General features: G+C 42.8%; 1 long non-coding RNA gene across 2 annotated transcripts; it reads left to right on the forward strand.

Annotated features, from left to right (window-relative positions):
• Positions 1-9,517: 9,517 nt before the first annotated feature.
• LOC142771704 (uncharacterized) lies at positions 9,518-25,267 on the forward strand. 2 transcript variants are annotated; one of them, XR_012886086.1, is made up of 6 exons: positions 9,518-9,871; positions 10,402-10,521; positions 10,607-10,757; positions 11,812-14,317; positions 16,853-17,415; positions 20,888-25,267. It is a non-coding gene; the product is annotated as an uncharacterized LOC142771704 (long non-coding RNA). The 2 variants fall into 2 exon arrangements; XR_012886087.1 differs by lacking the exon at positions 11,812-14,317.
• The last annotated feature ends 563 nt before the right edge of the window (positions 25,268-25,830 follow it).

The following is a 25,830-nucleotide window of genomic DNA, read 5'->3' on the forward strand; positions in this document are numbered from 1 at the left end:
CTATCGCAAGTCGAAGCTCCCATGCTTTCCTACGCGGATTCCCTACGCGTCTCTACGCCGTCGACGGCACATTTTTCCTTCAAGACAATTGCACATTACTTTCTTGCCTCTTTATTTTTCATCTCGTCCTTTTTTCTTTTCAATGGACACAGACATTTCTTACTACTTTTAGTTGTTTTTCGGAGTCATGGCATTCATTCGATGCTTCTTTTTTTTTTCTTTCATTGGGGAGAGGGTAATGCCACGCGCTGTGTTGGTAGCAGAAGACGAAAGCGAAGAAGTCAATGGCAGCTGTGGCTGAGTAAACAGTCCTCTACTTCGAGTTCCTTCCTGTCGTTTCCTCTCGCGACAATATATATATATATATATATATATATATATATATATATATATATATATATATATATATATATATATATATATATATATATATATATAAACTTCGAGAATAGTGCAGTATAGGAAACAAAACAATAAAATATTTATTTAATCCTAACAGTTTCGGCTGGTGGACCAGCCTTCTTCGGAGGATCTAAGTTCACTTAGATCCTCCGACTTAGATTTTCACTTAGATCCTCCGAAGAAGGCTGGTCCACCAGCCGAAACTGTTAGGATTAAATAAATATTTTATTGTTTTGTTTCCTATACTGCACTATTCTCGAAGTTTATAACTTTTATTACGGTAGCCGGAAGAAACTCTGATCATCTATTTCATCTATATATATATATATATATATATATATATATATATATATATATATATATATATATATATATATATATATATATATATATATATATAAGGGAAAGAAGTGTATACCTAAGGGCTCGTTTTTCCGTGTTTTTAACACAATAATAATGAGATATAACAGACAGTAATGCCAAGGAATGTACAGGGGAAGTTATTAACATTAATGGAATGTAAATAAGAAGAAATTATCAATTAATCAGCTGCCCGCTCATAATAAGTTCACGTGCTACGTGACGCCAAACATGCGCATAAGAGTGTTTTCACACTCGTTGTTTGGCTTATAGATGGCGCTGACTGTCGCTCCTACTTCTAAATTCACAGATAAACCCAAAAAAGTGGATGGAGGGAGTGCCGCTGTAATAGCTCAGTGGTTAGAGCATCGAACGCGTAATTCGAAGGTGGTAGGTTCGATTCCTGCTTACAGTTGGTAATTTTTTCATCCACTTTTCTTTCTTCTTATTTACATTCCATTAATGTTAATAACTTCCCCTGTACATTCCTTGGCATTACTGTCTGTTATATCTCATTATTATTGTGTTAAAAACACGGAAAAACGAGCTCTTAGGTATACACTTCTTTCCCTTATTTCATTGAACGAGGGTCTCGTACTGGCAGACTTGGTGTGTTTAGGTTGTATAAGAGGGACAATTAATCAGCTGCCCGCTCATAATAAGTTCACGTGCTACGTGACGCCAAACATGCGCATAAGAGTGTTTTCACACTCGTTGTTTGGCTTATAGATGGCGCTGACTGTCGCTCCTTCTTCTAAATTCACAGATAAACCCAAAAAAGTGGATGGAGGGAGTGCCGCTGTAATAGCTCAGTGGTTAGAGCATCGAACGCGTTATTCGAAGGTCGTAGGTTCGATTCCTGCTTACAGTTGGTAATTTTTTCATCCACTTTTCTTTCTTCTTATTTACATTCCATTAATGTTAATAACTTCCCCTGTACATTCCTTGGCATTACTGTCTGTTATATCTCATTATTATTGTGTTAAAAACACGGAAAAACGAGCCTTTAGGTATACACTTCTTTCCCTTATTTCATTGAACGAGGGTCTCGTACTGGCAGACTTGGTGTGTTTAGGTTGTATAAGAGGGACAATTAATCAGCTGCCCGCTCATAATAAGTTCACGTGCTACGTGACGCCAAACATGCGCATAAGAGTGTTTTCACACTCGTTGTTTGGCTTATAGATGGCGCTGACTGTCACTCCTTCTTCTAAATTCACAGATAAACCCAAAAAAGTGGATGGAGGGAGTGCCGCTGTAATAGCTCAGTGGTTAGAGCATCGAACGCGTAATTCGAAGGTCGTAGGTTCAATTCCTGCTTACAGTTGGTAATTTTTTCATCCACTTTTCTTTCTTCTTATTTACATTCCATTAATGTTAATAACTTCCCCTGTACATTCCTTGGCATTACTGTCTGTTATATCTCATTATTATTGTGTTAAAAACACGGAAAAACGAGCCCTTAGGTATACACTTCTTTCCCTTATTTCATTGAACGAGGGTCTCGTACTGGCAGACTTGGTGTGTTTAGGTTGTATAAGAGGGACAATTAATCAGCTGCTTGCTCATAATAACTTCACGTGCTACGTGACGCCAAACATGTGAATAAGAGTGTTTTCACACTCGTCACTCGGCTTATAGATGGCGCTGACTGTCACTTCTACTTCTAAATTCACATATAACCCCCCCCCCCCCAAAAAAAAAAAATGTGGATGGAGGGAAGGCCGCTGTGATAGCTCAGTGGTTAGAGCATCGAACGCGTTATTCGAAGGTCGTAGGTTCAATTCCTGCTCACGGCTGGTTATTTTTTCATCCACTTTTCTTTCTTCTTTCTTCTTATTTACATTCCATTGGTTCTAATAACTTCCCCTGTACATTCCTTGGCATTACTGTCTGTTAGATCTCCTTAATATTGTGTTAAAACACGGAAAAACGAGCCCTTAAGTATACACTTCTTTCTCTTAATTATATATATATATATATATATATATATATATATATATATATATATATATATATATATATATATATATATATATATATATATTGAAAATAACAGAGCACAGGACGACGGTGCGACCAGAAAAACGAGGTCTGTATTAACAGAACAAAAGAGCAGCCACTTCGACTTCTTCTTTCTCAGAGGAATCGTGGGTGCTGTCCACGCTCATCACTTCGTCGTCCTTTGTCTTCTTGCCCGGCCTTTAGCCGTGACATTAGCCTCCCATTCAAGAAAGCATCGTCCCGATGCTTTATAATCAAAGCGGTTTGTACTCGTTGGAAACGCATGAGTTCATTCGGCGAAATAAGGCTTCATGCGTACCACGTGCACAACTTCTGGAGCACACCTTCGACGCCTTGAAGAGTGCGCAGTATCAGGAACAACCTCATAATTAATGTCACTGAGACGTCGCAGAACTTTATAGGGACCGAAGTACCGTCTTAACAGTTTTTCTGAGAGGCCACGGCGCCGAACAGGTGTCCATATCCAAACTTTCTCTCCTGGCTCGTAGGAGACTGGTCGGTGACGAAGGTTGTACCGTCTTGAATCGTAGTCCTGCTGGTGACTAATACGTAGGCGTGCAAGTTGTCGGGCTTATTCGGCCAGCTGAGTGATATAATCAGCATCCGTTTCAGCGTCTTCGCACTCGTGCGGCAGCATAGCATCCAGCATAGTGGTGACTTCACGACCATGAAGAAGGTGGAATGGCGTTGTTCTTGTTGTTTCTTGGTAAGCCGTGTTATAGGCGAACGTGACATACGGCAAGATCTCATCCCAGTTTTTATGCTCCACATCGACGTACATGGAGAGCATATCCGCTAGTGTCTTGTTGAGACGTTCCGTAAGACCATTCGCTTGCGGATGATACGCCGTTGTTCGCCGGTGGGATGTGCCACTAAATCTTAAAACTGTCTGTAATAGTTCGGCTACGAATGCAGTTCCCCTGTCAGTTATTACCACTGATGGAGCACCATGCCTCAGCACCACATTCTCTACAAAAAATCAGGCTGCTTCACTTGCCGTGCCCCTCTCGAAAGCCTTGGTTTCGGCGTAACGAGTGAGGTAGTCGGTGGCTACTATAATCCATCTGCGACCTGCTGATGAGGTTGGAAATGGGCCCAAAAGATCCATTCCGACTTGAGCGAATGGAGTAACAGGCACGTCAATAGGATGGAGGAGGCCTGCTGGTTTGACGGGTGGAACTTTTCTGCGCTGGCAATCAAGGCACGTCCGAACATAGTGTTGAACAGTTGCCGTCAGTCGTGGCCAGTAGTATTTCTGCCTCACTCTGCACAACGTACGCGTGTAACCCAGGTGGCCGGATGTTGGTTCATCGTGGCATGCCTGTAATACTTCGCTCTTTAGAGATGTTGGGACGACGAGTAAGTAGTCGTTTCCGTGTGGCGTGAAGTTCATCTTATACAGGACGTCGTTGCGCAAGCAAAATGACGAAAGCCCTCTCGCAAACAGTCTAGGTACAGCTGAAGTGCGACCCTCTAAAAAACGTATTATGGGTTCTAGTTCGGGGTCGTCTCGTTGCAGCTGTGCGACAGTTGCCGTGTTTACAACTCCGACAAAGGCTGTATCGTCATCTTCTGCCGTCGCAGGTTCGTATGGCGCACGAGAAAGGCAATGAGCGTCCGAATGTCGCTTCCCCGATCTGTAGACCACCATGTCAAATTCTTGAAGCTTCAGGCTCCAGCGCGCCAACCATCCTAAAGGGTCTCTTAAATTCGTCAGCCAGCAGAGGGAGTGATGGTCGCTGACAACATTAAAAGGACGACCATACGGGTATGGGCGGAATTTTATAACCGCCCACACCACCGCAAGGCAATCTTTTTCCGTAGTGGAATAATTTTCTTCCGCACGTGAAACAGTTCTGCTCGCGTAAGCAATCACTCGTTCGGCGCCATGCCACTGCACGAGTACAGCTCCTAAGCCGACATTGCTAGCGTCGGTGTGCACTGTTGTCGGTGCGTCATCATCAAAGTGTGCGAGGACTGGTGGCTTCTGAAGGCGTTGCCACAGCTCGTCGAATGATTTTTGCTGCTCTTCATTCCATACGAATGCGACGTCTTCTCTGGTAAGGCGAGTCAACGGCGAGGCAATGCGCGAGAAGTTCTCAATGAAGCGTCGGTAGTAAGCACACAGTCCTAAAAACCGTCTGACGGCCTTTTCGTCAGTTGGCGCTGAAAAATTCGTAACGACAGCTATTTTTTCAGGGTCAGGCCGCACACCTTCACTGCTGACAAGATGCCCCAGGAGCAGAAGCTCTTCGAAGCCGAAATGGCATTTTTCCGGCTTAAGTGTTAGTCCGGCGGAACGGATAGCTTGAAATACTGAGTGCAGTCGCCTGACGTGTTCGTCGAATGTGGCAGAAAATACGATGACGTCATCTAAGTACACTAAGCACGTCTGCCACTTGAGGCCTGATAGTACGGTGTCCATTAGCCGCTGAAACGTTGCCGGTGCTGAGCACAAGCCAAATGGAAGTACCTTAAATTCAAAAAGGCCATCAGGTGTCACGAAAGCTGTTTTCTCCCGGTCTATTTCAACGACTTCTATCTGCCAATACCCACTCCTTAGATCCATCGACGAGAAATAACGCGCGTGCCGTAGTCGATCGAGTGAATCGTCGATACGTGGAAGTGGGTAGACGTCTTTTTTTGTCACCTGATTCAGCTTGCGGTAATCCACGCAGAAACGTAAGGTGCCGTCTTTTTTCTTCACTAATACAACCGGCGAAGCCCAAGGGCTTTTCGACGGCTGAAGAACGTCGTCTTCAAGCATCTGTCGCACCTGCTTTTCGATGGCTTCACGTTCTCGCGAAGCTACCCGGTACGGGTTTTGCCTGATGGGTCTGGTCATGTCGTCCGTTATAATTCGATGTTTCGTCAGCGGCGTTTGACGGACCCTGGAAATTGAAGAGAAACAATCTTCAAACTTGTTAATAAGCTGCATGATACTTTGCTTGTGCGCCGGCAGAAAACTTGGGCCAGTATCAACAGATAGAGGTGCAGGGGTGAAATCAGTTGAATTATCTTTTTCAAGAGTTAGGCAGTCTGTCATCTCGGCGAGCTCTTCCACGTACGCGACTGCCATGCCCCTCGTTAGATGTCGGCGTTCAGAGCTGAAGTTCGTGATAAGGACGTGCGTGTGTCCGCATTTTATGCTTACGACGCCTCTTGCGATAGATAAACCATGGCTGAATAGCAGTGTTGGAATTTGCTCGGCGATGTTTTCAGAATCGCTCGACGTGTCACATGTCACAGCCACGAGTGCACTCGACTGCGGTGGGATGGTCACGTCGTCTTCGAAGACACGCAAAGGCTGACGTCGCTGGTCTGTACAGGGCACATCCGAAACTTGATCTGGGGCCGTCCAAAACGTAACCGATCTCTCCGGAATGTTGATAATGGCACCGTATTCACGCAAGAAGTCCATGCCCAAGATCAGGTCTTTGCAGCACTCCGGTAAAATTACGAAAGTAGCGACGAAATCTGAACTGCCGATATTAATTCGAGCTGTACATTTGCCTGTCGGCGTCACCAATGCGGTTCATGCACCCAATGACCCCCTGCGGTTCTAATGTTTGGTCCCGTCCATATTGTTCTTACTTTCTTTAGGCAGTCGGCGAGTTTACGGCTGATAATAGAGAAGTCCGCACCAGTATCTACCAGTGCTGTTATTGGGCGTCCGTCTATACAAATGTCTAGATTGGCGCTTACCATTTCCGTTGATGTCGGTGACGTCGTATCGTCCGTGGTATCGTGCGTCGTACGATCCGTGGTATCATTCGTCATATTACGTCGTAGAGAAGATGTTGGGGGTGTGTTAGCATCTCGACGGGCGGCAACCTTCCCCCCAAAGGTCGCAGCTGTTAGTTTCCCCGACGAGGGCTAGGAGATCTGCCCCGCACCACCTCGGAGTACCTGCGCTGCGGCGGCGAGTTCGGTGCAAGTGAAGGAGAGCGGGGTCGACGATACGGCACTTCGGGTTGCTGTGCTTGCGGGCCTGCACTGCTGTCACGGCGGTTATCGAAATAGGCACGAGGGGAGGTTTGTAGAAAGTTATGATGTCTACGGTCACGGTACGGGCAATGGCGGAAAATATGGCCGGCTTCTCCGCAATGAAAGCAAAGTGGTCGACGGTGCGCCACAAGTCCGTCTTACGGATGAATGGTCGACTGGTGGGCATACCTTGCGACCAAGATGCAGATGTCGGCGGAGTGTACATTGGCGCCGTTTGCATAGGCACGTTGGACTGTGGATACGGCTGCGGCGGATTGGGAGCTGGGGCCCACAGCTCGTTGTAAGGCCCTTGGCTCACGTCACGATAAGCCAGTGGTGACGAGTTGTAGGACACTGGAGTGTGTCGACGGACAGCTGATGCGTAGCTCACAGACCGCTGGTCTGAGGGCGATTCGGGCAACGAAAATGCCTGGCGGAGTTCTTGCCGCACAACTTCTGCAACGCAAGCCATGGTATTTTCTTGCGGAGTCACAAGGAGGTTTCGGATCTCCTCCCGAACGACCCCACGAATGAGTTCGCGCAGAGAACACTCACTACCGGCACTCAAAGCAGAGAGACTGGGAGATGTTTTGATTGGTTGGTCATGGTATCGGCGCCGTTGCTGCAGTGCTCGCTCGATTGTTGTAGCCTCTTTGACAAATTCGGCTACGCTTGTTGGTGGGTTGCGTAGGAGACCGCCAAACAGCTCTTTCTTGACGCCTCTCATCAAATGTCGTAGTTTTTTACCTTCAAGCATCTCGGGGTCGGCCCGCTGAAATAGGCAGGTCATGTCTTCCGCAAACATGGCGACGCTCTCGTTTGGTTTCTGTATGCGTGCCTCGATGAGCTGCAAAGCAGAATCACAGCGGTCGGTGTTTGCGAATGTCCCGAGAATTTGCTGCCGAAATTCTTCCCACGAAGACAGCGTTGACTCGCGGTTCTCGTACCACGTACGAGCGCTGTCTGCCAAAGCAAAGTAGACGCGCGATAGCTTTTGTTCAGTTGGCCAGCGGTTGGCTTTGGCGACTCGCTCATACTGGGCTAACCAGTCCTCGACGTCTTCATAAACCTCACCGTGGAAGGTCTCAGGAATTAGAGGCTGATCAACAGTAAGCTGTGAAGGCCCTCCGGTAGCCATTTCTCCCGGTACGGTGTGTTGCTGGAGAAGTTCGAGCGGGATCACCTCGGGACTAAGGACTCGCTGTCGGCGACTGTAGCGGTGGACAGGAGTATCCACTGCAGGAACGGATTGCGGTGGTGGACTCGATGTGCTAGGGCGCGGAGGTGTCCCAAGCATCAGTTGGAAAAGTCCAGCACCTCCACCAATGTCACTAGGTGAAAATAACAGAGCACAGGACGACGGTGCGACCAGAAAAACGAGGTCTGTATTAACAGAACAAAAGAGCAGCCACTTCGAATTCTTCTTTCTCAGAGGAATCGTGGGTGCTGTCCACGCTCATCACTTCGTCGTCCTTTGTCTTCTTGCCCGGCCTTTAGCCGTGACAATATATATATATATATATATATATTATATATTGAGTGCAATATATATATAATATTGAGTGCAATATATATATATATATTGAGTGCAAGCTGGCGCGGCCCGCCAGCTTGCACTCAAGCGGATCCGAAAACAACAACGAATCGACTCGCAGAGGTACAACTCACGTCATCGCCATGTCATTTACCAACCCGGTGATCTTGTCTGGCTGTGGATCCCCGTTCGCAAAAAGGGGCCACTCGGAAAAGTTACTTCACCGCTACTTCGGTCCCTATCGAGTACTACGGCGCCTCACAGATGTCAACTACGAAATTCTGCTTGAAGACACAGCTCAGCGATCTCGATATTCCCAGCAGCCCGATATTGTTCATGTGTCACGGATGAAGCCACACTACCCCCGAGCCACCTGACACTGCTTCTTCACGCGTCTTTGTGCGTGTACGCGACTACTTTAACTTTTAATCGGCATTGGTCATCGGGGTGGTACTTTTTTTTCGAAGGGGGGGGGGGGGGGGTGATGCCACAGGCATGGAACGAGGTTTAGCCACGCCAATGCAAGTATGTGCCATGGTGTGAAAGAAGAAGAGGACGGTTGGTGTGTGCTCGTGCTCTAACGTTCGGTTCGGCTCGACGTCCAGTGCTGCTCCTGTGAACAGACGTTGTGGTCGTTCTGTGATCACGTGACAATATATATAAATAAATATATATATATATATATATATATTGTCTGGTAATCTGCCGACACACCTAAGCACAAATATAAAAGAGGCGAGCAAATGTCACGTTCCCCTTGATCTTGAGTATTTGCAAGCGCATTTCTTGAAACCCCAATATATACTACAACCCTTTTGTATCCCAATAGCGTGCCAGCAAGCTCGATATGCATCCCTCGACAACAGATTGATCTGAAAGCATGTAGCTGACAATGGGTGCATGAAATAATTTGTTTAATAAACAAGAAGATGTATTTATTCGTTGGTGTAACCTAAAAATGATTTCCATCTCGTTTTTTTTTTTTTAATCGTGGAACTGCATACCGATGCGCGCAACGCACGTATTCCATTGCGGTCTATGGTGGTTCGAACCTGTTTTTCCTCTAGCAATATGGCCGGTGGCGGCTTCACTTGCTCCCGTTGGTGGCGGTATAATTCTTGTACGCTATAGTGGCGGCCAGGATTGCCACTCCAGAGGTTCTCCTTGCCTGACACTCGAAAAGCAGCAGCCCATCGGCATCGATTGCGTTTCCCTTTCAAATCTTCCGCAGTTAGCTACTGTATTTTTTGTCGATCGGCATTGCGAAGCTCCGTTTCAATTCAGCTTTGATATATCAATGCGAGCTTGTGAGTCAGACTTTAGGGGCCGCTACGACGAAGCGAACGTGTCTAGAAGCTGTGAACCACCTTCCTCCGTGCTGTGAACCATGTCAGCTGCTATGCTTCATCGAACTCCGGCTGCGCAGCCTCCAGCGTGAAAATTCAACGCCGGCAAATCGCGCGAAGACTGCCTACGAAGACGGAGTAATCTCGCACAATGTGGGCGTGTTCGCCGTTGAGTGAAAATGCGCTGCTTTGCATCTGAACATGGCCCTTTTCTTTTGTATGCGCTACAGTTTTTGTCATTTCATAAACTATTTCGACTTATACAGCTAACGAGATGCACAGCTTGTGAATGTTTGAGATTGTTGTCACATTCGCTGAAAATGTCTTTACTGATAAAATTTGTAGCACAGATCACAGCATAAGTTCTACTTGTTTCTGCTTAAAATGAGTCTGCTGCAATATATGCTCATAAATTCAATGCATAGTAGAGCCAAGTGAACCTGCAGTACATATCTGCATTTGTACATTTTTGGTAAATTTGCAGTGAAGCATACTACATTTGCATGAACTATATAGTCCATCCAGTCCGGGAATTACCTAGCTTTGTCCTCTGAAGAACGTCACTAAAACGAATTCATCATAATGCCATCCACAAGACGAATTCACAAAAACAGCAGGGCTATGTCCACACTACCCTTTTTATATGCGGTGTTCCCGTATACATTCTTTTTAGTCATGCATCATAAATCCGTTCACGCTTCTACCAGAGTAATCAGAACGTTTTTTTTTCTTACAACCCAACCGCAGCCTCCAAGGAACTGCTCATATCAGTGTACGCTTGGATACCTCACCACTCAGAACCTACCTCAAGTCAGCGGAGAATGTGTCATCACTGAAAGCAAGCTCATGAGCCAAAATCCTCGCAAGGTATGGTTGAAGACACCTTATTTATTCAACATAATTTGTTCAGCCATTTATGTCTTACCCTGCTCATTTTTTTTTTTCTTCTCAGAAAACTAGACTAAAGAGAGACTATTGATTTTCAAGCTACCCACATCCATTCGTAAGAAGCTATACAGTTGCCATAGTGACAACCCTATGCGCCATCAATATGCCAGCTTGACAAACGGAAGCCTTTTACTGAAAAACAGTGAAAGCGTACGGTATGTTCAATCTGTACAAAGTTGGGTGCACAGATTGTTGTTTCTTTCTTTATGAATTACTGAGTTTTCAGGAAATGTGTAGGCTTCGAAACTCTTTAACAGTGCTTGTCATGGGCTGCACATACTGTACTTCACTCTACGTGTCAAATTTGCATAGAGTATCACATATAACTAGGTAACAAATGGGCTTGTAGTAGTGCATATTTAGAAGCACTTCTTTTTCACATTTTGTATAGATTGCTGTGAATGTAAAGACTGTTGCAAGACAGTGCTAGGTACAGCTAGAGTAGTGTTGAAACAGTTACTGATACCGCATGCATGTTGGGACTGACACTATCAAAGTTCTAAAAAAAAAAAACCGTACAAGAACTCAAGCCTTCATTAAGCAAGACATGTTTTGCAGAGGTAGCAATCACAAAGCCAAACCATCAGAGTAAAATACCTAAAAGAATAAGGAAGAATGAGAATGGGTAGATCGCATTCGGCAAGCACTTTCAAATCATGAATGATAATCTGTCACTAACCCTCAAGAAGAAGGTATATAACAGCTGCGTCTTGCCCGCACTTACCTACGGAGCAGAAACCTGGAGACTTACAAAAAGGGTTCAGCTTAAACTGAGGACGACGCAGTGAGCGATGAAAAAGAAAATGATACGTGTAACCTTACGACATTAGAAGAGAGCAGAGTGGGTCAGGGAACAAATCGGTGTTAAGGATATTGTAGTTGTAATCAAGAAGAAGAAATGGACATGGGCTGGGCCAAAGCACGCAGGCTGAATAACCCCTGGTCCTTAAGGGGAACGATTGAACTCATAGAGAAGGAAAAAGCATGAAGTGAGTATGGAAGGTTAGGTGGGCCAGTGATATTAAAAAGTTTGTACGTGTAACGTGGCAGCAGAAAGCACAGGATTAAGTTGATTAACTGATCATGGAAGAGGCCTTTGTCCTGCAGTGTCAATATTTGTGCTTTGAAACATGTTTGTTTGCATGACAAAGTTAAGGCAATCAAAATTAGATGTAATCAGTAATTTGCATTTGCTTGCATTTATTCCAGTGTGACTCCATCACCACCATTCCTAGCTTGTCCAAGGGCTCCACTTCAGCGCCCTAAATCTCATCTGCTGAGAAATGCTGCTGTTCAGTTGTTTTCCTCCTCTAGTTAATTTAGTTTGGTTTGTTTTTGCAAAATTTTGTGATCACTCTGGACAGACATGTGCGAGCACTAACGAAAACAAGGGGCTCCCAGTTTGAATTAGCTGTTGTGGATACCAATGTGTTCAAATTGTCGAGAGATTTCCCCGAATAGGAATACACAGGTCTGTGCGCTTTTACTTAACCGAGTTCAAATAACGACCTTTTACTGTAATATTATTTGTTCTATGTAAAATACCTCATGCACAATAAGGGATTTTTAAAAGTATGTTAATTTTTAACAGAACAATGACTGAGTGCACTCAGTAGGTATAGTCAAAGTTGGCCAGTGTTTGCATATATTGATAATTCGAAAATCTTCTAACAGCTATTTCCTTGATATTGGTGTGAAATATGTAGCCAAAAGGACTAGTTTTGTATGATACCCGTGAGTGAGGCAGACAGTTAGAAAGTAGTGAAGAATAAAAATGTGAATTCAGCTTTGCGGTTGTTCATCGTTTGGGCAGTGTAAAAAAAAAACCTCATTTATTCATCTGTCAATGCATAGCATAAAACCTTTGAAGATCATTCAAAAAATAAGGGCCATTTGGTTCCAAGCAAGTAAATATTCATTAGCAGAAGTTTTTGTTGGTGGGCTTAGTTTAGCAAAAACCTACTTCACTTTTCTACAGAATCACTGCTAACTTCTTAGTGCTTCTCGTACCGTTGCAGTAGTTTCTTTAGTCAAACTGAATAAAAGATCGCCGCTTGGTAATTGAACCTGTTGTGAACGGTGATCGTGAATTTCTACCGTCTTCTAATTGTACCCACCTCCACTGTTTCGAGTGAAAGAAGAAATAATCACACTGTGCTGGCACAGAACAGTAGGGCGAGCAATTAGTGTTCCCTACCAAAATATCTGATCTTTTCATTGGTTTTGATTGTGGTGCAAGGATGCATGTTGTCATGTAGGAAGCCAATTCCGGATGAGAATTTATGACGTCATCAATGTTTATCGTACTTATTACTGTGGTGAGTGTTTCACAGTATATGTCAGCTGTAAATGTGGCCCACATTTAATGAAATTAAACACTGAAAATTCCCTTTTTGACTAAGAAAATGGTAGCCATTTTCTAACTGGAGTGAGCTAATTGCTTGAATTTTTTTCGGCTTTTGTGAAAAGGAGTGGTGGCACCACTGTGTTGTTTCTGCAGTTGCGTACACTTTGAAGCGTCGTCACTTGTGCAAACAGTGTGCGAAAACAAATCATCCCTGTTTTCTCGGTAGCAGTCCAGAAACGCTCATCCACCTAATGTCTTTTAGTGTTTGACTTGGTCGGTAAGCATTTTTGGAACCTAGCTTTGTGATATCTGGTCATATGGGCTACAATTGTACAAATTGTAGCGAGGCCAACAAGGAGAACTTTGTTTTACAAACCAGTAACTGTTAGTCCTCAATATATTGCAATATCCTGTCCACTTGAACAGTTTGGTTAGTCTGGATGCTTGGCGTGGTGCTCCACTCTTTTTTGTATACATTTGTGCAGCCATTTCGGAAGTCTCAACGCCGTGTTCCGACACTTGTTTCACTCCTCACAGTTGATCCATGAACTGTGCACAAATCCTCGTAAATTGGAAAAGCTAGTGATTCTTTTTCATGAAAAATTGTAGATACAGTGTGCAACCCACAACAAGTGTGAGAAAAAATATTCGCCAACATTGTTGTCGGCGTTCCCAGTCAAGCAGGTGACTACTGAGCCAGAACAATCACTTCAGTACTTTCGCTGAGAAGTAGCAGATTGTGCTGTGCACATAACTCTTCAGTCTGACATGCAAATACTTAAAGACTAGGAAATGGCCCTTACTTTGTGAATAAACATTATAGAACATTTCATTATGCAGATTTGACTGCAATGATTATTCACTGCCTATTTTTTTAACATTGCTACTATGACTTCCAGCACTTCTCAGCTGTCTATAGTGTTATTGGTGTTCCATATGTCCCTATTGTATGTGTATATGTCATGTGTAGTGTATTGCAAGTGGTGCATGATTGCAAGTGGTGCAACTGGTGCATGATTTCTTTTTTACGAATGAGTGCTTTTGGGAGCACCGACAGGCATCCTCTATCTCGTGTGTCAGCTGATCTACAGTAGGCGAGCAAGGGCAAGGGTAGCTAATTCCCTTAACTTGTAATCCGTGACAACTTTCACAGGAATTTTCTCTTGCTGAAATGTTTGACTCGGGCTTTCATTATTCGCCAACTGTTACTCAATTAAAGTGCCTGTCACTGCAACCCTTTTACCTCTTTTGAAACGTAAACCAAGTTTCCTTTTCAACATGATCCTGTAAATGGTGTTTTCCCAGGATGCACTTGCTTACCACAACTGGAAGTTGATCTAGTTAGTCGTAAAAAGATCGGACGCTCAGGTAAGAACATGGATTCTAAACACAATATCGAGAACAATGTTATATGCAGGGATACCTAGCACAACAGCGTGGGGTCATTTCTTTATATTCAACACGATATATTTCTCACCAATTTGTTGTCAAATATCATAATGCGGCTGAGGCTAATCGTACTGACACTGCACTTTTTGAGAGCATGTGTGGTGAGAAAGACAATGGGCAGCACAGTAACAAGTACTGTGCAAGGGGGTACGGGCGACGGAATGGCATTGTTGGCAGGCCTGTTCCAGGCACGGCCGTTCGAGTAAGTTGAAGGCACGCTAGTTCAAGGCGTGGCGCTTTGTGAAAAACACATTAAATTCACCATTTTCTGCAAGTTTCTGTCGGAAATGAAGGTTGTGTCTACGAGTTTTAGCACCCAATGTTTTAGTTTGCTAAAAACCTTGAAGGCAAATATTTTGTTTACATACGTAATAAATTAACGCTCGTTTTGAGTGCAAACATTGTAAGACTCATGATATTTGTGCGCTTGCCAACAGAAACTAATTGATTCGCTCAGTGCTGTGTTTGTATGTACATGGACATATTATGTTGATGTTGAAGGCGGGTACAATAAATGTCATCGCATGTCCAAGATTTAACATGAACTTTGTTTATTTTCCACACAACTTCAACATCGTGACCCCCGCTGACGGGCCGTTTTTTTTTTTCCGGGAAAGGTGGCAGCTCTACTCGGGGTACAATTTGAAGAGAGTGAGAAATTCAATATCACCGTTCGCAACAGGTTTAATTACCAGGTTGCGTTTTCTTATGCAGATTGACTAAAAAAACTACTGTGACAACATAGAAAGTGTTAAAAAGTTAGAAGTGATTCCTTTGAAAAGTGAAGTAGGTTTTCGCTAAACTAAGCCCACCAATAAAAACATCCGCTAATGAATATTTCCCTGTTTGGAACCAAATGGCCTTTACTTTTTGAATGACCTTCAAAGATTTTATGCTTTGCATTAACAGATGAATAAATTAGTTTTTTTTTTTTTTGTTCCAATGGCGCATAGTCATCAAACACACTGCTTAAACGAAGGATGGCGGCAGAAGCTGAATTCACATTTTGACTGGGAATTCATATTCCGATGACTGGGCAGTCTGAACAACCTCAGATGACGAAGGGGAATAAATCACAATAACTTATCAGTTCTAATATTATCATCTTTTCACCTATTCAGATGTGTTCTTTCTTAGCTGACGTGCTATCGCCACAAATGCAGCTCATTTCAACCCTGAAATGGTATTGATAATTTTTTGCAGAGTCACGTAGTCATTCTGATCAATAACAGATTAAGTGCTCCGCATAACTTGTGTAGACTCAAATTTGGAAAGCGAATTGCTATAGTTCACACTGCACTGCTATACAGAGTTTTCAACTGCCCTGGCTTTGTGATAATTGTGTTTGTTTCTTCCTCCGTGGCATTGAGGTATCAATTGATCTGGTTGTCTATGTACAGTGGCTAAATACATTGTTATGACCCACTGTAATAAACCATTGTAACAATATAGTGTCATACAGCGATCAAGAGAATTATAAAGCATGCTTTCTATACTCGGTGGCATGTTGCCTGAGGATCGCTGAAGATGCAGGTTAGCTGTGACCGCTCTATAATGAAGTTAAAAGAAAAAGCACTGCTTTGGAGGATCCTATGTTGTAATTAACAATTGCTACCTGGACACCAAGGTGCTTTCCTTAACTTACTGTTAGACTAATTCACACAAATTTTGTGGTAATAATAATAATGTAATTATGTGCTTTTAAAAATTTTTCTTCTCAGATACCAACTAGGACTAAGAATACAGGCCACGAGGACAGCTGGCCTATATACTGTGATAGAGATGTTATTTCACTGTTTTCAAGGTTTACTTTATGGCTTTCCTACAAGAACAGTATGCAAAGGGCACGTAAAACAGAGGTCAAGCACTAATATATGCTGTACGATGTTGTACTTTGTTGTGCCAGTCACATTGCTCAATGTTGCATAGCATTTCAGCTGTTGACACTCCTTTGTGTACAATACACTGACTGTCAAGAAAATGGGGGCCACACATCTATCTTCGCCACCCTGGTTTAAACAAGCTCTGCCAGGATGTAAGCTCTGCATGTTTATGAAAGGGAACAACTTAGCACGTGGCCTGGAATTCGCGGCAACTGCCGACAGCACCATCAACTGACAGCCGGACAAACCACATCCGCTTTTTGTGTCTTGAGTGAGAAAGCAAAATAATTAGTTGTGCTTCTTGCACAGTCATTGCTACATTACAATCGCACTTCAGTCTCGCAGTGAGCAAAATCAACAAAAGCAGGCGTGCTTCCTCTTACTGGCAGTTTGTGGAAATGTAGGCGGCCACAGCAGAACAGAGGCCGTGTGCTCTCGTGTTCCCTATCGTAAAAAATGACAAAGTGCAATTATTCTGTGAAGACCTGCCTTCAGTGTGATAGCGCACCTAAAGTTTCATCGAGGTGATGCGCCATAGCACTGTCCATCTGCCTTTCACACTGTACTATAGGGCTGAAGGAAGAAACCGAAACTGCTCAATGAAGGGTGAAGACAAAAAAGAGGAGCGCTCACACTGTCGGCAAAAAAGCGCATGCCTATGTTCGAGGCTGAGCAACATTTGAGACAGTTCACGGCTAGGTGTCTGGTCTGGAGAACTCGTTGACGTCCTTGGGGTGCTGTTCTATTCCTGGAATCCGGCTGGGTGACTTGCACCAAAGACTGGCTGACGTGCTGTCGTTCCAGCTGCTGCCCCTGACTGCTGGGCAATCAACAACTAGGCCTGCAGGCCCGCTGGGTCACTGGCTCAGGGATCACTCAGAGTGCCACGGTTCCCGCCGCCATCAAAAGTGGCTGCAAATCCTGATTTGCTGTGAGCTTCTTTTCTTTGTACTGTTCCAAGTGGCTGGCATGACCGTGGTGTACTGTCTGAGCTACCAAGCTACTACTACAGTACTCAGTACTGCCGCGGGTGCGGAAAACAGCCGTGTCATGGCGTGGGCTGGCTTACGCTGACGACATCAGAGGCACGTCGTTCCAAGTGATTATCGTCCAGGAAGCCACTAACTAAACATGGTGAGAAACTTCCAATTCATGCGTGCATTTAGCACAGCACTGCACATGACAGACTGATTTAGTCACAGTTACTTAATATTTACACTTTTGCCGGTAAATATGTTTTTTTTTGTGTGTGTGTGTGTGTGTGTGTGTACACTTGTTCGATTCGATTGAGTTCCTTGGCTAGTGGTCCTAGGTCAAAGACTGGGTATTACATCACAATCCAAGTGACTGCTACCAATTCCTTTCACTTGGCATGATTTGCCCTGCAATAGCTTCCCAACTACTTATGGAATTCAAAATTTATTGCTTGAGTAATATTGAAAGTTTGGTGAGTTGGTGATAGTTCATGAATACTTGTGAAGCAGCACATGTAGACAAGGCACAGAAGATGTCCTATTCGTTTCTTTTGTGTCTTGGCTACATGTACTGCTTCACAAGTAGACATGATTTATTGCTTCAAATCAACTGTCAGAAATATGTTTCGTATGTGTAAGGTACGAGTGGGTTGCAGCAAGTTGTGCCATGTATTGACTGCTTTCTCTCTTCTTTCATTCCGTCAAGCACTCTAAAGGCTACACGGATAGTGACAACAAAAGGTTTTTCGAAAAGTTTTATGAGCATGCATAATGATCTTAAGCACTTTCCTTCCTTTTTTTCTCTTTAAGTCCGTTGACTCTCTTTCAGGGTGATCACAGGCTGAATTCTAGTGTTATTTTACTACCGTAAAGCGTGGCGGCAGTATGTAGTGGCTGCTTTGATTGCGCACCACACTAATGTTCAAATCCGCCAATGGCAGTGCCTGTTCATTCATGACAAAGTCGAGCCAATGTATTGTGGAATTCGCCTAGAGCGGAGTGAGTGATCTGTAGCTAAGGTGTCTTTGAAATATAATTGAAAATTCTTCGGCACGTGCAATGCTGTAACATTTGGCTTACATGTTCTCATAAGCGCTGACTACTGGTTAATAGTGTTCTCTCACCATGTTCGCAAAATGTTGCAGGGTACCTACAATGACATATGTCAAATGAAATCCCAAGCTGAACCTGCAAAAATGTGTTTCTGATATGTGTTCTAGTTTGGCATCTTACACATTGGGGCTGTGGTGCACTATATAGATAAGTAGGTATGGAAGGTTTAAAAATAGGGAAAGTCCATGTGTGTTTGGCCAGTTAAACTCTTCTAAAGATGAGAGATGATTGGGAGGAGCACTGGTAACTGTACTGTCTTCATCGTTCTTGTGCAAGTCTCCCAGTTATTGTGTTGTATTAAATTACAAATTTGCAATGCAAGCTTACCTGAGCTCTCTCACTGGAGTAGCTTGACAGCTGCAACAGCTTCAGTTGACAAGCAATGAGGGGGAAGGGACAAAACCTATTACAGTCTGTCACCTAATTGAGTAACACATCTGTAGTTGCAATTCTTTGGTGCAACGAAAGGAAATAATAGCGATAATATCATTTATATTCTGAAGTAGTACACGTGGCTAGGCCTGCCAAAGCCATTTGGTGAGTGGTGTGGCACAGCCTGGCAGACAGCAAAACAAATAGGATATGTTACATGATTGTAGGTTCATGGCAAAAAAAGGATGATAAGACAAAAAAAAAAAGAATGTGCACATTCGATTAGAAACAGCACGGCATCCAAACGATAGTTATTACCATTATACTGTAGTTCAAAAAATTGAAAGTTAGTAAAACATTGAAATACAGCTATATTTCTTAAGCGAAATTTTTAAGCAAAAATGTGCTGCTCAACAAGGTTTTTGGAATATTGGGAACAGTGCACATTAACTTGATATTAGTCCTCAGTGTCCTTCCTGTTGTGGCACTCCATATATAAGCAGCACTGGGGCCAGGGCTTGCTCCGTTATCAACTTTTGTCTTACGCCTCATCTGAGAGAAAAAGGGTGTAACTAAGTGTGATGTTGTCAGTGCTGTCCTGTATGTTTCCAGCATGTACATAATACGGCGGCTGGATAAAAGTTTCTCTTCAGAAAAAGTAGGAGGTACCCCAGGCAACACGAGCAGTTTTGAATGACTGGAGAATTGTTTTTATTGAATTCGTATGTCCATATATTAGTCAGTGGAGTAGTGTGCCTCTAGCCGGAATATGTTCATTTGTACACTGTTCTATCCACTAACAAATATGAGTGAATATACAATTTCTTCAAAATAAAAGTGACTGCAGATGCACATTGCTGTTTCAAGTAATTTAAGCAGTACCAAAATAGAATCGATTGTGTTTGTGTTGATTCACAGCCAATGTAATTTCATGCCCCAGTGAATGAAATCGCCCACGTAGTGTATATAATTGCATGGATTAGAACTCTTAGAGATCAAATGCGCTTAAAGAATTTGTTTTGCCTCCTTATGACAACATCGGCGAAGGCAATGTAGACTTGCACCATGCACCTCCACAAATAAATTTGGCAGATGCCATTCACCTTAGGAATCGATGTTATGCTAAGCATGCAGAGGGAGGGTCACTGTGTGGCAATTTTTCATTGAGAAATAAGTTACAAAATGATGCTAAAGATATGTACAGATGTCTTACACACAGATACATGTTAAACAGTCGCAAGTTTACTGTTACGTAACAATGTCAACAGCAACATGAATATCAGCTACACCAGAAGCGATAACCTGATAAGTATCTTTTGTGCCAACGAGGTAGGTGGCCCTGGACACTGCTTGATAAGTGAGCTTCAGCGTATAGCGCTTCAGTGCAACGGTTCGTCCGTTTGCCTTTGTAGGCATTCTTAGTGTGCCCATGATTCCGCGGCACAGTTGGACCAGCTCGTTAAGTGCAGAAAGTACGACATATTCTGCATGCTTGCTTCGTTATTAGTTTTAATGGGCTATGAAAATAGTTGTTCATGTACAGAGGAGATCACTGGTAAAGGGAACACTTTCATGTGCATAGTCCGCATTTCGCTTTCTGGCAAAAGCATAGTGGCTTAGATTTGCGTCAGACTACTTCTGGTTGACTGTTCTGACTTTTTTTGATAGACCAGTGCCGTGCACGAATAATTTTTCTACGTCTACCAGCAGTTATGGGGCTTCAATATGACAGGTGCTCATTACAGTGTTCCCTTTGACACTTTGACAATAGACGGTACTGTATCTTGTTTGTGTTTGCAATGCATGTTACTAGTGTCCTGGACCGGAATGATATTGAAAACTCTTTATTTTGGGCGGTGGGATCGCTCTTAGTGCAACCAATGTAACATACACACGGCCCTACATGGTGCTTTAGCTCATCATTTAGCATGGTGAGTTTCTGTTTAACTAAACATTCTTTTTCCTAGGTTCACACTGTCTGTCATAATCATTGCTTTTGAACTACAATTTCACTGTTGCCTTGGTAAAGGATAATTACTTTGGTTGTATTTCACAAGCAATGGGTGACTGGTAACGGTGATTCCTTACTTTTTAAAGCACTGGCCCTCTTTTTGACCTTGCCCAACATGTTGGTCTATTGGTTACAGGGTTTGAGCGCTGACCCAAAGGCTGCAAGATCAAATCCTGGCCGCATGACCTCATTGTCTATGAAGGCGAGAATGCTTGAGTAATATGTACTTGAATTCAGCTGCACGTTAAAACGCCCAGGCGGTTGAAATTTCTGGAGCCCTCCACTGCAGCATCCTTCATAATTATATACGATTTTGGGGTGCTAAGTACTAACAATTATTATTCTTTTTGTCCTTGTGCATACTGAGTGAAACAACTGGGTGTCTGGCCATTATTGTGCTTACCTCAGGGTTTCCTAAATTGTTCAATGCAGTTGATGTAGAAGTATTTGTATATTTGCAGCTTGTTCACTTTGGATAGTTTTTCTTCTTACGAAAGAAAGAGAACTCGTGATGCTTTATTTCTCAGCTGCTTCTCAGCGCCATTTAAGATAGCATCTATTCTTATTGATTCTACTGGCGTTTAAGCAAAGTGTACAATTGCATTTTTTTTTAAATTACACTGTTCACACTGTTCAGTAAAGGTGTGATCATTCTAGGGTGCAGCACTGTCCCCTAGGACCAGAATGAGCAAACAGATGCATGTGCAGTAGTAGCCACACTAGGATCTGAGAAAGCTCTATTCCAGTCTTCATTGCAGGTGGGAGACAGTATGAGACATTCAAATAAAGATGAAGCTCCACAATTGCTTGTATTTTGGTGGTACAGTCAAACCGGATTATATAATGACCTCTGGTAGATTAAATGGTCCTTTGCGTCGAACTACTTATGTGGATTCCTGGCTGTGTAGTGATGACTCGCCAGCCCGCCGTGCAGTGTCACCGTTTAATTGTCTGGTCGTTTGTTGATACGATAGATGGGAAAGAGGGACAGCAATGTAAGAAATTGTAGTGCATAGAATTGTCTTTATGCACTGGTTGAAGTATCACAGGTGTGTTCTCTTCATAATGCACCGCTTCATTATTGATGGAAACTAAAAAAAAATAGACCTATGAATTGTCTTGAAAAACATGTACCAGGTGCACCCATTCAGTTTCATGGCATCTATGGTTCATGTGCCCAGTATTATTTAGCCACTGCAGCTTTGTTTATTATAGTCCACCCACATATGGTGTGCTAAATGGTATATAATACTTGGCACATCGGTTTGATTCACTGGGCATTCATATCCTTTATGCTTCTGCATTGCACTGCCTCAAGTGTTTTTGAATTCAATATTTCTTTCACAATTTCAAGTGCTGAGAGTTGAGCTGGCCTATGCGTAGAGCTTTAAAATCGTTTCACCTTACGAATTACTGAAAGAATATTTGTGCAGGTATGGTAGTAATGGTATATAATATATTTCTAACGACCAGGCCCAGTTCATGCCAATAGTGAAAGTATGTTTGAGCATACTGTGTTCTTCATAGTGACTTTAACAGTGTTCTGTGTGCTTTTGCAGATGTGTTTATCCCCTCTGTAAAGAAGCAAAGAAGTTTCATGCTTTGAATATTGACAACAATGCATTGCACCTGCACCTTCTTGGAAATCATTTGCCATTTAGCACATTTGCTGGAGCTTAATGCATTATGAACATGAGAATGTGACAGTGATGTGGCCATGTCTGTGGACTGCTACTAAGGACCGTTTACATTGAAATGAGTGAAAATGACTATTCAGTTTCTACTCTGTAATTCAATTAAAATTTGGAAACCTGTAATAATTTCATTGTGGTGTGCGCATGTGTGTAAGCTTTAGTGTAAAGAAGTTGTGCCTGCCTGACAAAGCACAAGTCCAGGTGTTTACTAACACACATCTTTACCTACCTATATGCGCTATCAGTAACAGTTTCGTGAATAAGTAACTGCAATTCCTAATACTTGCTGTTGGCACCTTGATATTTCACTGCAATATGTAAATAATAGTAATATAGTAGCAGTCTGGTGTTGCTTCATTAGGCCTTTTCTCTGTAAAACCTTTGTGTATGTCTTTGTATAGGTCTCAACAAAGTATTGAAGCAATATTGACAAACTTGATTTACTCCTTTCACAGTGCCACACGCTGAGTAATAACCACTTATGTTGCCTTTGATGTTTCTCTATTCTCTTTTGCCACCAAATGTCGCACCATTTTCATTAGATTGTTTGCTTACGACATCGTTCTGTATCGTGCCATCAGAAGTGATGAAGAAAACTAGCAATACCTGTAATTTGACCTCGAATCCATCAATTTATGGTGTTCATTATGGCCTATGAGGCTAAATCACTGCAAGGCTAAACTTGTCTCCTTCACTAGAAATTCTTGCCACTTCCCTACCACATATAAATCTAATCACACTCGTACAATGTCAGCCACAATATAAAGGTATCTGGACCTTCACCTCCGATCTGACTTTTCCTAAAACTGCCAGATTGATTACATTTTTGCAGCTGCTAAACCCTGCCTTCCAGTGCCAGCACATGCGTAAAAACTTTCGTGTGTTATCTTAACGTGCCCTAAAATTGAGTAGGTGTCTGCCATGTGGAACCCCAGTACCAGCATACACTCAAACGTCGTTATTTCATAGTTGCATCTTAGATGAAACTAAGTTTTTTATATTAAAGAATTTATTATAAAAGTTCATTTCTAACACTATCTATTGCAAGACTGTTTTTATTTACTTCGTTGTAACCAATTTTTTATTAAATCTGGGTTCGTTATATCGAGGTTTGAGTGTATATAATAGATAACTTAATATCTCTGAAGATACCTGCTGCTCACTTCATTTTTTCTGACTACTCTCGTTTCACTGTGTCACTGCCTAAAAGCTCGTGCTGGTGTTGATAACCTTTCTCATCCCTGTAAACTTGCTCACTTATCTCTTTTGCATACGTACTATCATCATCCATTGCTTCATGACGACTTCTTTCAGTAACGCTTAGCCATGTTTCCATGCGGTGATTGTCCTCTCACTATTGCAAACTCATTTCCTGCCGTACTTTCACCCTTCGCTGATTCGTTCATTCCAAAAACCATCATTGAATTGAACCAGCTGCCTTGGAGTCTTCTAATAGAAAGCAACGTTTCAAAATTCAATGATAAAAGATAACCAAGTTCAGTGTTCTGGTGTCTTCTGAATAACCCATTTCATTTTTATTTTGTGCTCTATTATTATGTTATTCTATTGTATTACATTACATTTTTAAATATTCTTTTAATACTTTCAAAGTGTTCTGTTTTTGTGTTGCCTTTTTGATTATGCTTAAGTAAGTGTTGTTTTTTTTGCAAATTTTTATGGTTGCATTGCATCTATTACATTGTATATAATTTTTCTCACACCCTTATGTAATACCCTCTCATTGAAAATTATTAGAAACTCCTTGAAGTAAGTAAATTCTCGCTTTGATAATTCATTTCTCACCCTTTTGTCGCAGGTAATGCCGAAAGCGCATTTAGTGTGTCGACTTCAGTGCAATTTTTCGTCACATATCCTTGGCAGTTGATCATTTTGGCATTAAAAGGGGGCCTTCTAAGCATGAATCGATGTATGGTTATTGTTAAAATGGAGTGGGATTTGTTAACAATTATGATAAAATGGGATATGTTGTGAGAATTGTGTGTGGTCATGTAAATGTGTGAAATAATATACAGCAAATAGCTCAATATGTATTTTGTGGTAAATTAAGTTTTCACTTGAGCAGGACAGAAACCTTAATTGGAAGTTTACGAACAGTACTAGTACACATGGAGAACCAATTTTTAATGCAAATCACATAAATATATCATTAGTTGAAAATTGTGATGTCATTTGGTTCCTTGCTAACGATTTTTCTCCTTCTATCATAGTTTCCAGTTTCTTTTATACTTACCTTTTTCACTCATATTTTGTTTGTTATGCTTCATGTGTTGAAATAGGGTACCGATTCTGTTGCTATACAGCTATGTGCCAAAACAAGAGCAATAAATGCCTAATGTTTTGGATCCAATTAAGACATTTGGTGGTTTAGGCATAGTATTGGAATCCCATCTAAATCAGGTCCATGTGCATTTACAGGTTTCTGCATGTATTAGGTCGAACATTCGCTTACAGATAGGTGGGAAATGTTGTAAAACGTGTTGTCATTCCACAGCTACTTCTACACTAACATATGGTTTAAACAAGCAATGGTAATCATGTACTGTATTTACAAGTGCAGCAACATTCGTTTATTACCTGGTGCTGTTGTCCACTTGCAGACAATGTAGGTAACATGGTTTTCAATGCCCTTTCTGTTCTTTTTGCATGATCTCTTGTGCAGCATCCCATGAGCAGGACCATTCACTCATGTCCGTAGAAGTTGGACTGTACTCCTGCCGACTGTGCACCTATGTTACCAAGAACAGTGGCCACATGCGAAGACACCTTCGCAAACACACCGGCGAGCGGCCCTTCCAGTGCCACTTGTGTCCAGCTGCATTCGTTCAAGGTAGTCATCTTAAAGGCCACATTCGTACACACACAGGAGAGCGTCCCTTTTCCTGTGACCAATGCAGTGCATCTTTCTCTACGAAAACGGTCCTCGTGAACCATGTGCGCACCCACACAGGAGTGCGTACTTTTTCCTGTGATCAGTGCAGTGCGTCTTTTTCATGCAGAACGAACCTCAAGTGTCACGTGCGCACCCACACGGGAGAGCGTCCTTTTTCCTGTGATCACTGCAGTGCGTCTTTTTCATGCAGAACGAACCTTAAGTGTCACGTGCGCACCCACACAGGAGAGCGTCCTTTTTCCTGTGATCACTGCAGTGCATCGTTCTCTCAGAAGGCGAACCTTGTGGACCATGTGCGCATCCACAGAAGAAAGCATCCCTTTTCCTGTGACCTCTGCAATGCATCCTTTTCACAGAAACAGTACCTCGTGCGCCACATGTCCTGTCGTCATAAAAACAAGAAGCTATGAAAAGTGAGTGGTTTACTGCTTTCTGTAAGGGGGGAGGCACATCAGGCTGAAGAGAGCTCGTTGA

Source organism: Rhipicephalus microplus, chromosome 9 (genome assembly GCF_043290135.1).
Source record: "Rhipicephalus microplus isolate Deutch F79 chromosome 9, USDA_Rmic, whole genome shotgun sequence".
NCBI lineage: Eukaryota > Metazoa > Arthropoda > Arachnida > Ixodida > Ixodidae > Rhipicephalus > Rhipicephalus microplus.